Genomic DNA, 14,273 nt, shown 5'->3' with positions numbered 1-14,273 from the left:
GACGAACTCCTCAGGAAATGCTTCACTGGGCAGCCGAAGAAGAAGCGAAGGTCCTCTATCTGTCTTGCTTATAAGTCTTCAACTGATTAATTGGATTAAATCCAGCCAATTGCCTTCTCTCATTGTGGAAGGCATGCCCTTTGATGAGTCATCAGTCACAGCTGCAGTCAATTGACTGATGATTTAATAAACCAGCCTGTTGGTTTATTAACCAGCCTCAAATGTCCTCACAGCAATTGTTAGGCCAGTGTTTGCTTGCCCAGACAGCTGGGTCACCTGGCCAAGTTGACACATGAACCTAACCATCACAAGCTGTTTCCAAGGGAAGAGGGGCCATGCACCCAGGGGAATTCGTAAGGCCACTCGTGCATGCTCAAGATAAGATGCATATGCAGAAATGGTCAGGCACCTATAGGCGGCGCCTATGCTTTGGCTTGGAACTATTCTCTAAACTCATTGTATGGATGAGCCCTGAATAAGAGCACTTGCACAGGTCAGGCTGCAAACTGGGAAAGGTGTTTTCTGTTAGCTCCTGGCAATCAAGGAAAGTTCTGCCATAATACTAACTGGATATCAGCCTAAGGAACAGAAGTCTCAGAGTCTAAATTCCAGTGGTAACACATTAAAATATCAAAATGTCTAGGTTTCGACAAAAGGTTACAAAACATACAAAGAAACAGGAAGTGATGATCCAGGCAAAGGAGAAGATTAAAACATAAGAAACCATCCATGAGAAGAACCAGACCTGGGACATACCAGAAAAAGACATTTAAAAATGATTCTAAATAAATTTGAAGAACTAAAAGAAAACATGGACAAAGAACTAAAGGAAATCAGGAAAATGACAGAGGAACACAAAGTGAATATCAATATAGAGATGGAAATTATGAAAAGGAACCACCCAGAGCTGAAGACCACAGTAACAGAAATTAAAAATTCCTTAGAGGGGTTCAACAGCAGGTTGGAACTGGAAGAAGAAAGAATCAGAGAACTTCAAGATAAGATAATTGAAACCATTTAGTCTGAGGAGCAGGAACAGTAAAGAATTAAGAAAAGTGAACAGAGCCTGATGAATCTGTGCAACACTATCAAGCACACCAATATATGCATTGTGGGAGTCCCAGAATGAGAAGAAAGAGAGAAAGGGGCAGTGAGAGTGTTCAAAGAAATAATGGCTGACAGCTTCCCAAATTTAATGAGAGACATGAGTATACACATCCAAGACTCTCAACAAACTCCAAACAGGATAAAACCAACCTGCACCATGTTATAATCAAACTGTTAAATGCCAAGGATAAAGAGAGAATTCTGAAAGCTGCAAGAGAGAAACAACATGTCGTGTATAAGAAGTCTCAATAGGCCTCAGTAAGATTAAGTAGCTATTTCTCATCAGAAACTATGGTGGCAAGAAGGCAATAGGATGATATATTTAAAGTGCTGAAAGCAAAAAAAACTGCCAACAACAATTCTATATTTGGCAAAATTGTCTTTCAAAAATGAGGGAGGGATTAAGACATTTCCAGATAAACAAAGCTGAGGGAGTCTGTCACCACTAGATTGGCCTTACAAGAGATGCTAAAGAAAGTTCTGCATGTTGAAAGGGAAGTACATGAGATAATAGATTGAGGCTGCATGAAGAAATAAAGATCTCCAGTGAGATTAATGAGGTTGGTAAATATAAATCCCAGTACTATTGTATTATGGGTTTTTAACCCCACTTTTTCACTTCCTACAGGATCTAAAAGGCAAATGCATAAAATGTAATGTCAAATCAGTGGTTTTGGACCCATAATGTATACACATGTAATTTGTGACAAAAATTACATACAGGTGGGGGGGACGGGGGTATGGGAACATAGTTTGTTTATACTATTGACGTTAAGTTGGTATCAAAGCAAATGAAATTGTTAAAGATTTAGGATGTTGAATTTAAGTCCCAGGGCAACTACAAAGAAAATATTGGAGAATATGTAAGTTCATAGAGACAGAAATTAGAGTACAGATTGCCAGTGGTGGGGGCGGGGGAGAATGGGGAGTTAATGCTTAATGAGTATAGGTTTCCTGTTTGGGGAGATGGGAAAGTTTTAGTTATGGCAGGTGGGGACCTTAATATTGTGGGGACCATAATATTGTGAATGTGATCAATCCCATTGAATGGTATGCTTGCGAGTGGTTGAGATGGGAAAGTTTATGATGTCTTTATGTTCTCACAATTTAAAAAAAAGAAGAGCAACTAAAGAGACAATAATAATTAAATGCAATACATAATCCTGGGTGGGATCTAGCATGGGAGGAGAAAAGAGTGAAAGGACATTATTGTAACATATAAATATATGAAAAAATTATAATACAGACTGTAAGCTTTATGTCAGTGTTAAATTGCCTGAACTTGATAATTGCATTTCAGGTGGTTACATAAGTGAATATCCTTGTTCTTAGGAAATGAACATTGCAGTATTAAGTGTTTAAGGAGCATTACATATACAGCTACACTAAAATATAGGTTAGACAGATATATCGACAGACGGAATAGATAGATGGATAGATGCATAAGAATGATACAGTGAATGTGGCAAAATGTTAAAATTGGTGGATCTTGTTATCTGGGGGGTAGGGATACGTTGGAGTTCAATGTATAGGATTAGTATAATGCCCTGTAAGTTTGAAAGTATTTCAAAGTAAAAAGTTAGAAAAATAATAAAAATTAAAGTTGAAGCTAATAAACTAGCCTTCTACCTTGACAAATATACCTTTATAATGACCAGACAAATCTGTTTCAGGCTCCTCAGAGCTCCTCACCAAAATGTAGTGGTTCAGGGAGAGCTTTCCTGGTCTGGGGCTGTTCCCTTGCTTTCTGCTCCCAGGTCAGAAGGGCTTCACACATGCATGTGGATCCCAGCCCACAGTTCATAGCTCTGGTCACATGCCCATCCCCTTTTGGCCACAGCATGGGCCTATGGTGCCACACCAATATACAGTCCACCCTCAGAAGGGGAAGCTGGAAGCAGGGCCTGTGGCAGAGAATTCTGTGGTTTGGGTACCCAAAGAGTGGCATAGAAGTGGAGCATGTTTCGGGGTGACTAAATCCTCTTGGCCTGTGGACTCCTTGCCTGTAGGAGGAGTGACCAGAACAGGACAAGGATAGGTCTCTCTAAACAGGAGGATAGGGGGAGCAGGGAATGGGCCCCTCTTGCCACAATGTAAGAGCACATGAGATCTGGCCAAGTAATAAAATAAGCCCAAAATGTGAGTTAATAACTGGAATCTGCACAAATCTGGATACCGTAAATAATTTCTACCTCAACTATAAAACACAGAGGAATGAGCCATTTTAAGTGTTTTATCTGCTGCCTCCAATAAATAACTTGCTTATTCCGGGTAGCATATATGATCTTCAGTAGATATAAGGGCCAGAAACCAAATGAATGAGCTCTGTAATTGAATATTTCTCTGCCGAGGTTGAGCTCCCATAAGAAAGCCAGATATCAAAGCTCTAGATGGTGATCCTAGGAAATGGACAAGGTGGGAGGAAGAAGAAAAGCATCAGTCCCTGGGCCACTGGGCATGTGGTGCATTGCTCTTTGTGGGGGGGTTCCTTGGGTCAGCTGAGGTTGTGAGGAGCTGGAGGACAAAGCAGACCCCTCTACTTTCATCATTTCGCTCATCAATAACCCAGGCCAGAGGCAGGGTCAGGATCCTGGCTTGAGATGCAAAGTTTAAAATTCTGAGCATCCTTTTTATTAGCCTTACCTCAGTTTTGTTTAACGATTTTCTACATTTTAAGGGAAATACATGCACATACAAACATATTTTTATCCTCAAATTCTCAAAGATGTAAATAAGGAAATGTGAAAAATGGATGCCTTTTTAACAGCATTGAATTCTGGGTTCTTGGCCCAGGTATGGGCTTTAATCCAACCTTCTCTGGCAACATTGTTCCTGGTATATGAAGGACACAGTTCCTTGATGATCTTTGGAGGTTGGTTATATGAATTAATTTCCTAAAATAAAATTTTGCATTTAAAATGGAAGCAAAAATACAGCCAGAATCAAAGTAAAACAGTTGGTTCACACCACCAGGTGGTGATCACTGCTGTGGCTGGACAGGCAGGCAGGCCCTCCCCACCTCCCCCAGAGCCCTCTGCCCCACAGACCCACCCTGTCAGTCCGGCAGAGCAGCCCTGCAGAGCCAGGGACCATTCGTGTGCCCGCACCAACCCCATTTCTGTGTGTCACTTGATAACTTGGCCTGTCTACTTCTGTCTTGTGGCCCCCACAGTATCTAACTTCCTGAAAGTCTGTCCGCAGCCTCTCTCACCACGGTTCGGGTTCCCATGTCATTCACCCTCCTTGCCCATCCAGTTAAGCTGAATTGTAGTCCAAGTACCGTGACTCGGTGCTGGCCAACAAGATCTTGCTGGGGTGATCATCCCGTCCAGCCCTCTAATGAACAGCGAGCCTCCTGGGCAATGCTCCTGACTCTTAGTGAAACCTAATTATACTGGGTAAGCTGCTTAACTATAGGTTACCAGGTTTAGAAGCTGTATAAACCAGTTTTAAAAGAAATATAAACTAACACAACAATACATTACAGTCATATCATGATTCTACCTAGCAGTGTGATTGTTTATGTGTGCTCTTCCTCTCCTGAAAGACCATAGGCCTCTTAAGGGTTGGTCTCTATGTTTCATCTTTTTTCCCTGAAAAGCACCTAGCAAGTTGCCTTCAATATTGTAGGTGTTAAATTTTTTAAAATAAATGAATGAAAATATAGAACATAAACTATAATTTGCTTACGTGACTTAATCCTTCTTTGATGACTCAAAAGACCCTTTAGGATTACACATTTCTTTAGGGTTGCTATTAGGTTGCTCTGGGGATGTTTAAGTGGAGGCCAAGTGGCTGAAAGGGGAATTCCGTAATGACTGTAAAATAGGACTTGATGTTTACTGACTCATTCCAGTTCTGAGTTTGTCTATGTACATGTGTTTAAAAGTCAAGTATAGGAATGATCCCACTTAATATTACATAAAAGAGATACCACATCAGAGTAATTGTAGCTGAAAACAGAAGATTACAAGTAAAGGAGGGTTAGCCTCTGTTTATAAGCCTTAACCAGAATTTATGGTCCTTGATCAAGATAGCTCAAGGAATATATCTTTGGTAATATAGGATACCATTATTACATTAATGTATTGTTACCATTATTTAATTTTATTAAAGTCTCATCATTAGATTATAGTTTATTAATTTATGTAAACATATTTACCACTATGCACCTATTATATGCCAAGCCCTGTGTTAGTCATTAGTGATACAATGTGAATATAATCCGTGCCCTCAAGAAATTTAAATAGTTCATCTTTTAAGACATTTTATTGTGCTGATCATTTTACAACCCTGTAAATGTTAGTGTAGGAAATTAGCCTGGGTGTGATGTGACCTTCTAATATATCCTATAACTCACTCAAAAGAAAGAACAATAAAAAAGAAAAAACTACTGTTAGCTTAATTACTTGACATTAGTCTTTTCTCAAAAAATATAGCAGGCAGAATGTTCATTTAAGAATCTAGTTTTTTTGTACTTTCAGGATTCTGGGTAAATTTTCTTTTGCATCTAAGGTGATTTTCATTCCAGTTTCCAAGGACTTGTGTTGAAGCAGCTGCCCCAGGTGGGGAAGAAACAGCCATCACGGTCCCTCCCTCTGCCCCTTTCCCCCACACCCTTGGCTGATCTTTCTGTGGGTGTGACAATGGCAGGGGCAGCAACAGGGAGCCGTGTCCTTAGACTCTGGGGAAACTTGGGAGGCAAGAACAGGTGCTCTCAGTCCAGTTTGTCAGGAAATCTGGTAACAGCTTCCTGTAAACATGCAGATTTTCATCTTGACAGTAGGACTTTATAATTTAGTATCTTCATATCTAAAACCAGGGGTGTAGATTAGAGCTTCTCCATAAGCTCTGTATGTATGTATGTATATATACACATATATATATACATATATACATCTGCATACACACACACACACACACACATATATATATCTGCATAACATGGACCCCTTAAGATGTTGCAGCAAAAAAAGGAGCTCTGGGGGCAGGAGTGTGGGGAAAACTACAGGGGACACCATGTTGTAGAAATTCACAAGACACATCAGCAGGTTAAAGTTTCTGAGAAGCTGAACAGTCAAAACGCTATTATAGCAGCATTTCTCAAAAGGTTTTGCTCACAAAATCCTTTCTTCTAGTATTATCTACTAACATCTACTGGATCACTTAGTGTTCTGAGGATTTGGGGAATAAATAATCTCTATGCTTATTGGTTTTATAGCATCTTAAAGTGGAAAATAGCCTTAGAACTCAGAGATCCACTGATGTCAGGTATTCTGCCAAGGACCCCACAGCTCATCAGTGGCCAAACTGGGTCTCTTTCCTTTGTCAATTTCTTGCATTCTTTTATCCTTATAACACCAACAAATGAAATTTTACTGTGAGGAGAGCTCAAGAAAGCATCGATAATTGAAATCTATAGATAATTCCCAAGCTCCAGAGTTTCCACTTTTGGCTTACCACTATTGGTTACAGTGATTCATTATTAAGCAAAACTGGCTTGAAATTTATTTCTTCTAGTGGTGCCTAACCATAATTGAGTGGAGGTGTTACTGAATAGAGAAACATCCACAATTCAAGAAGCTAATAAGAATAGGGGAAGGAGAAATGCACAGTACAGGGTCTAAAACCCAGGTAATTAGTTCCTGGGTGACTAAACGTAAATTATCTTTTTTTGATACTGAGCTCAAGGCAACCCTTTGATTTAAAAAAAAAATTTAGTGATACATATGAATTACATGTTCCTTTGGCATCAGGACTAGGAAAAGAGATTTGATGCTTGCTACACTGATCCTAAAGCCCAGTATCTTAGATAGTGTGTCTTTAATGCAAGCTCAAAAAAAGTTTCACACATCACTTCACAATGGTCTTTGCCTTGAGTTAAAAGGACAAATATAATTTTAGGCTTCAATTTCTTTCCAAGCTGTTTGTTTGTAAAGAATTCTATAAGTTGGTGTCTAAGTAAATAACTGTCTTCACCCAGCAGTGAATTGGCTGTCCTACAGTCCCAAGTATAGTATTGCCCAGCCCGAAAGTAATTAAAGAACCAAGTGATTTGCATTATTTTTCTACAAAACTACTCTTGAGTAGCAGATGGCAAACACAAATGTTTTGCTCAAGAGACATATGGAAACCTCTCTGTTTCATAAAAGCCTCAATGAATATTAAACTTCAAATGATGCTATTCATTGCAGAAATAAAATGTGATAATCCCCCAACAGGCCTAATTAGGCCATATAGCTATTCGAGTTTCAGAAAGTAATAGGTGGGAAATTACTATGTGATTGGGATTTCATTAGCAGTTTTTCTTAATCTGAATATTCATCTTCACCCAAAATAATCACCTATTCAGTCTTATTTCTTCAGCATTCTATTAAGTTGTCATGATCGTTCATAATTGTAAATCTTAAAAAAGAGTAACCCAAGAGTTCTGTTTCAATTCATATTAACTCTTCAGTTTTGTCTGAACAGTGGGAGTGAGGAATTTCACAAAGAGATAGGATGTTTTATCACAGGTTTTCAAGCAACTCAACATGCTCCCTGATGAACTGTTTCTAAGCCCTTGCTGCTGTTAAATTAGAAAATGAAAAAAGTTTATGTTTAAGGATATTCAGGAAATGATTATTCAAATAAAGTAGAAATTGGAGGCAGGGATGTGATTGGACTTGGCTCAAAATACAAAGTGGATTTCATTTTTCTCTTAACCCAGTAGGTTGGCTGTTCAATAAATTGTTGCCATCTCAGAAAGGACTGAAACTTCTCACTTGTTGGAAAGAGAGAAGTAGCGATAACTGAGTCATAAGAGTGAATCGAATACAATTTAGAACAAGGAACTTTGGTGTCTTGGACTCCTTTTGCAGCACCACACCCTGCATGGCCACTGAGGCTGCTGATATATAATTCCCTTGATTCACAAGGGTGTTTGGGTAGCCTGGGAGAACCAATGTCTAGAAGGCCAGAACTCCAGGGCAGATCTCAGTTCATCTGAAGTTATGAGAGCCTGTATCCAAGAACCAAAGGATTTTATAGATGGAAAGGGATTGTTTAATCCAGCCCTGCCCCCTCATTGTTTTACAGATGAGGAAACTGAGGCACAGAGAAGTTGTGCTTGTTTAAGAAGTTGTGTTTGTTTAAGTTGTGCCAGAGCTAGGAACAGAGGTCACCTGATGCTAAATTCAATCCTTTTTCCATTAAAAAGTCCTAGGACAGACTTCTCAGAGCCTGATAAAGAAATCAGAAATTTTGAGGCTGTCAACATTTTCATAGGCCCTTTAACCTTAGCTGTTTACTGAAGTAGCGTAGAAAAGGGACCCATGCCCAAGTGCTTGAGTGAAGTGTTAATTCTGGCTTTGTACCACCTATCCCCTCCTCAAGGAGACAATATTTTCTTCTTGTCCTTTCTTCCCAGTTCAATGTCAGTTCATCTGTTCAAGAGAATGACAAGTCAGAATTTCCCTAGATTCACCTCCATGATGTCTCCAGAAGCTCCAACATAACCACCCACTTTGTAATACTCAATGTGAATATCAATATACATTTGACATTTAAACACAGGTGCTAGAGTTTATTTGTTGCTTCCCTAGCACCTCTTCCTATCTTCATCATTTCTAAAAGAATCCTCTGATTTAGGGTGAGACTGACCCAACATCCAGCTCCTGTGACTTAAGCCAGTTGGCCTAGGCCATTCTCTTGGCCCTAGTGATTGGGTCAGGAAAGGGCAGTCAAAGGCCATGGAACTCAATTCCAGGGCATTTGTTTGAGCTCTGGCAGGGGGAAAGGATTCTCTGTATTCTGCTTTGTTTGAATCTGGGAACAATTTGTTCCAGGAGTTTCAAGAAAAAAAATTGCAACCACATGGCGTGGGCCTGTTGCAAAAAGTGCTGCTTTGAGGAAGCAGTGCTAAGAAACAGAGAGAGGAACCAAGTCCTAGGCTTGCCATTTGAACTGCTGGATTAAACTTCACCTGTTACTAGATCTATATCTGATTCTTTTAGTGTGTGATTAAATAAGTGTCTTTATAATTTTAGCCAGGTTGAGTTGATGAGTTGAATGTTCTGTTATTTGCTATCAAAAACATCCCAATACCTATTATGATGCTGATTGTGGGTTTCAGCACATCTTGACTTTGCCACTGGACCAGAGTCTATTTTAAAATTGGTCCCAAAAGGTTTTCTTTAATTATTCAAGCTTATAAGAAACTCTATCCAAAACACATAGTATTTATTGACAAAATTCTACATAGCAATGCCGAGGTTAATGAAAGCAATGAATTTTAGTAGCATATTTTATTGTCAGAACTTTATTACCAGAGAAAGAAATAATCCAAGAGGTTTTAGAGTGGATTCCTTCTAAGTCACCCTTTAGTAGAGCAAAATATTAAACCCTACTCCCCATGCCAGCCAAGCTGCATCTCCCCTGTTTGTGGGCTGGACCCTACCTAGAAATGAGCCACCCAGAAAAATTGCAACCGGGTAGCTTCTTCTCTAGGTTCTTAAGCCACCCAATCCCTCTCCCAATAAGAGTTTCCCCTTTGTGTGGGCACCGATCCAGACCATATTCTAGGGGCCTTTGCCAGAGACAGCCTCCGGTTCAGCCTTGTTTATTAACCTAGGGCTGAGGGATGCAGAATTTCTTCCCATCCTCTCTACCCCAGGGTGACTTTGTTATAAGAATCTTGGTTTGCAGAGATTTGTTAGTCAACTAGATACTGTATTTTTATGTAGCAATTTTTTGGCATTATCTCATTTTTATTTAACTTTAGCATCCAGTGGTGATACGCAAAATATTTAACAATCAGTATGGCGCGAGCATTTGACCAGTCAGATGGGAAAGCTGGCCAATCAGAATGTATGTCCAAGCAATCAAAATGGATACCCAACGAATCAGAAAGGATGGCTGACCAATAAGAATGGATACCTGTCCAATCAGAATGGACTTCTGACCTATGAGAATACATGCTGTCTATACCAGTCTGCCTTGCATTTATCATTGAACTTTTCCCTCGTGGGCTATCCCCTCAATAGCTGGGAAACAAACTGAGGACAGAGACCACATGATAGATTCCTGATATTCAGGTGCCTTGCTAAAGCTGGTTTCCATAGAGTGAACTTAATGACTATTTGTTTGAGTGGACATTATTCACCCAGTAATTGGTCAGGAAATATCAGTGGGTGGAAAAAGTACAGTTTGTCCCTTTCTGATGAAGATAATTAAAGAATTATCCCACTGGAAATCACTAAATAAATGGCATATTTTTGGATGACACAGAGGTGATAAGAGAAACTGGTATTTTTGAGAGCTTATCATTCGATGTCATCTTGACAAGCTAGAGAAATAACATATAATCACACTGATGTCTTAAGCACAACAGTAAACACAGTACTTGCAGAATGCATAACATTTACAATGCAGAGTATAACCAGAAGGGTAATACCAAAAATATCTGGGTCTTATAGCAAACAATAAAAGAGTCCCCAGATATTATTTAAATAGAGTGCTGGCATGATAACTAGATGTTCATTTATTCATTCAACAACTTAACTGAGTGCCTATTGTGTGTAAGAAAAGGTAGCATGCTAGGCATCATGGGGCAATGTTGTGAAATTATCAAAGTCCCTTTTCTCCAAGAGCTCAAGTTTTAAGGGAGAAGACAAAGAGGTACACAAACTGTTACATAACAGAGAGAGAACTTATTCGAAAGCTGAGCCATCATCAGTCAAGATAACCACTGAGAAGGACAGCTTTGTAGCCCCAGGACAGCTGTGTTCAACAGTCAGCAGAGAACCAGAACCCATGAGTGGTTGAGCAGAAGCATCCACATTGGCGAGAACAGACTGATAAACAAAGACTGTTTTGCCCCTAATTTTTCAGGACTGTGTAAGCTTTTGGATTCTTATAGGATACGATTAAGGGAAGGGAAAGTCCCAATAATGACTGATATTGGTTTTGCCAGCCCTTGACAAGTAGGGAATCTTGTCCAAATTTAATTTAAGCAATTAAGAAAGGTGACATTTCTTGCACTTAACTTGTCATGAAGCAAGTTAAACCAGTTAAAAATGCTTATATTAATTTGAAAATTTTCACAGAGAACACAGACTCTCAAGAAAATGTTTCCAGATTTTTTGGGATCTCTGACCTAGGATGAAGATCTGTCCTTGAAATTGTGCAACATGCCTGTATGTCTTGCTACCATGAGGAAAGCCAGCCTGAGGACAAAGTAAATCCATAGAGGAAGACAAGAACAAGACAATACAGGAAAATGAATTACGGCTCTGATCAAACCTAGCCCGAAGCTCACAAAGACACCAACCAGGCAGCCCTCCTTTGAGCATCATGACCCTACCTCCTTAGAAAATGCCCACAGAACTAAGATTGACCCAGCCTGTGTCATATGCACACTAATGTATCCTGGAAGAGTTGAAGTATCATGATTCACAGCCATCAGTGGGGAAGGCAACTTCAGAAAAGGAGGAAAGAGTACTGGCCAGTAAGTTTGTGCACCACTGTTGAACCATTCAAGCATTTTGGTATATTGACACTACTTCAAGAACAATCAGATTTTTTTCCTTTGGTTATTATTTTTGATTTTCATGCTTTGTTCAACAATATGTTACTTAGAGATCAGCTTCTCATGGTAGTAACAAAGTACTATTGAATCAAGGCACTTTGCTCAAAGAACTGGACAAAAAAGTGTATTTGTAGAGCTGAGAGTACCACAGGTAACAGGTTGCCATTGTCCCTTCTTTCTCCAAGCAGCTCCAGTGAACTTTCTAAAAATCTACATTATTGTGTTCTGAGGAAACCACATCAACACTTTTTGTCAGTTGCTCCACCCCAGCCCAGAAGTGTTATAAAACACTGCAGACCACTAGGCAGCCTGCACATTCAATTTGATTTGGTCAATTATGTATTGAAGCCTTCTATAGGATTAACATTACATGATAGCATGTTTACAGAAATCTAGATGTCCAAGTAGTTTACCCTGAATGGTTCAACAGTGGTGCACAAACTTACCAGCTAGAAAATCTTCATATTATATACACTTGGTAGTAGAGAAAAAATGGGGAAGTGAAAATAAGACAGAATTATTCTTTAAAGATTCCCATTAATTAACAAAATTCCCCTAAGGAAATTTAGGGACTTTAAAATTCCTAATTCTAGTTCTTCAGAACGTAAGTTCTTTACCACATCAGTGCGTTCGTATTCATACTGAAACAGAATGCCAGTAGTTGCGTGCAGATGGTGGAATGAAAGTATTTTAATAAGTACACATTTTAAAAGAGAAAGAAGATTCCACTAATCTATGAAGATTTTTTTCCTTCTTTTTCAGGAATGAGGATGAACGTGTACAACTAAGCTGTCCACACTTCTTCAGACCCTAGCAAGGGCAAAGTTCACAGACTTGCTCAAGGACTGGCTGGAGCAAAGAGGCTCAGCCTGTACCAGAGGGCAGAATTCTTCCTCCTTTATCAAACTTGACTTTGACTTCATTAAAGCATTGTTCCCATCAAGTGGACTATAGGAATTAGCCATTAGACTAGCAGCAGCAGCCTTCTGGGTCCTATCTAAGCAATAAGTATTAATGATAATGCATTTCACAGTCTATCCACATAGAAGGTGAAGGCCAATTCTAGGGTCAGTTGAGACTTCTCCCACAACAGGACTAAGAATGGAATATTCTTGGCATTGTATATGACCATCACAAGGCACTCAAAATGTGTTTTAGAAAAGCTTGTTGTCTTGTTCAGCTATCTGTGCACATTTTTCTTATTCCACTAATGGTTGAGTCCACTGGTTCCTTTAATAACTTCCTCTAACTTCCAGAAGGCGTTTCCTTATGTGGAAGGCAAATGCCTAGGCCAGCAGTTTACTACTTTTGGTTTCAGGACTCCTTTATCCTTTTAAAAATTATTGAGGACTCCAAAGAGTTTTGTTTATGTGAGTTACATCTGTCGATATTTTGCAGTATTAGAAATTAAAATTGAGAAGGGAGAAGCAGAGATGAGACACAGAGTCCTGACAGGATGGAGGTTCCCATCCCAGCCCCTCTCAGCTGCTCACCTGCCCTTCCACCTTACCTGAGGCAATAAACTTCCCTTTCAGAAGGAGCTGATCTGGCTTGGTTTCTGCCACAAGTGAATGAAAAAGGTTCTAACAATATATCCACAAAACAAAGAATCAGTCCAAGACAGTAAATAATAAGAGTATGGAGTATAAAGGAATGCTGTTTTCCCCTCTTCATTAATGACCAGAAGGTAACCATTACCACTAACATACCTGTAAGTGCCTTATAGGTTTCAAAGTGCTTTCATATTCAGCATCTTAATTTTTGCTGCAACCAAATGAGGTAGTTTGTTTTATACCCAATTTACAGATGAAAAGACTGAGGTGCAGAGAAGCTGTGTGACTTGTCAGGGCGGTTAAGTGGCTAAGCCTAAACAAAATCCAAATCTTAATCTCTAAATTCCCACGGTCATACTTCCCCTCTCACGTTAAACTTCCAGTTTTAAAGGGGACAGATCTGTAGCACAGCCTTAACACTGTCAATTCCCACGATGCTTTTTAATCCATCTTTCTGGTGGTGGTGGTTTTGTGTAGCAGACCCTCTAAAATACTCACTATATTTGACTTGGAGTGTGTGATTTGAAAAAAGGGGCACGGTGAGGTTCAAGTCAGCTTGGATATCATTCTTTCTGAGCCCTGTGACTAGGGAATGTGGGAGGGTGCTTAGAGGTGTAGGTGGGCAGGAATTGGAAAAGCAGGATAATGCACCCTATAGATAGTCCACAGGCTGCGCCACAACAGCGCAAAGGAAAGAAAGCATCTCGGCTTCGGGTCCAGGCGGAAGACATGCGGGTTCCGTGGGATTCCAGATTCCGAGGTCCTGGATTTGAAAGGCCCCCGTACACAAAGAAACGCCGAAGTTAAGTTCCGGCGGCGCGACGTGCAGGGTTTGAATAGGGGTTTCCTACCCCAGCTCTGGTGGAATCACCTAGTTCACCCGGTCACCCCGCCGACAGCAAATCTCCTAATTGTTCGCTGTGGCTGCTCGGACAGCCCGCGCCCGGCACGCCCGAAGCTCTCCGACGGAACTACAAGTCCCATGAAGCCCTGAGGCGTAGGCGGTGATGACGAAGCCCTAGTGGATTGGCCGCGCGGGGCGGGGC

General features: G+C 40.1%; 1 long non-coding RNA gene across 1 annotated transcript; it reads left to right on the top strand.

The window, feature by feature from the left end:
* Positions 1 to 1,572: 1,572 nt before the first annotated feature.
* LOC119533333 lies at positions 1,573 to 13,247 on the top strand. Its single transcript, XR_005216629.1, has 3 exons — positions 1,573 to 1,667; positions 11,193 to 11,593; positions 12,437 to 13,247. It is a non-coding gene; the product is annotated as an uncharacterized LOC119533333 (long non-coding RNA).
* Positions 13,248 to 14,273: the final 1,026 nt, after the last annotated feature.

Source organism: Choloepus didactylus, chromosome 4 (assembly GCF_015220235.1).
Source record: "Choloepus didactylus isolate mChoDid1 chromosome 4, mChoDid1.pri, whole genome shotgun sequence".
In the NCBI taxonomy this organism is placed as follows: Eukaryota; Metazoa; Chordata; class Mammalia; order Pilosa; family Megalonychidae; genus Choloepus; species Choloepus didactylus.
Note: the sequence above shows the minus strand (reverse complement) of the source record. Positions and strands in the feature narration are given on the sequence as shown.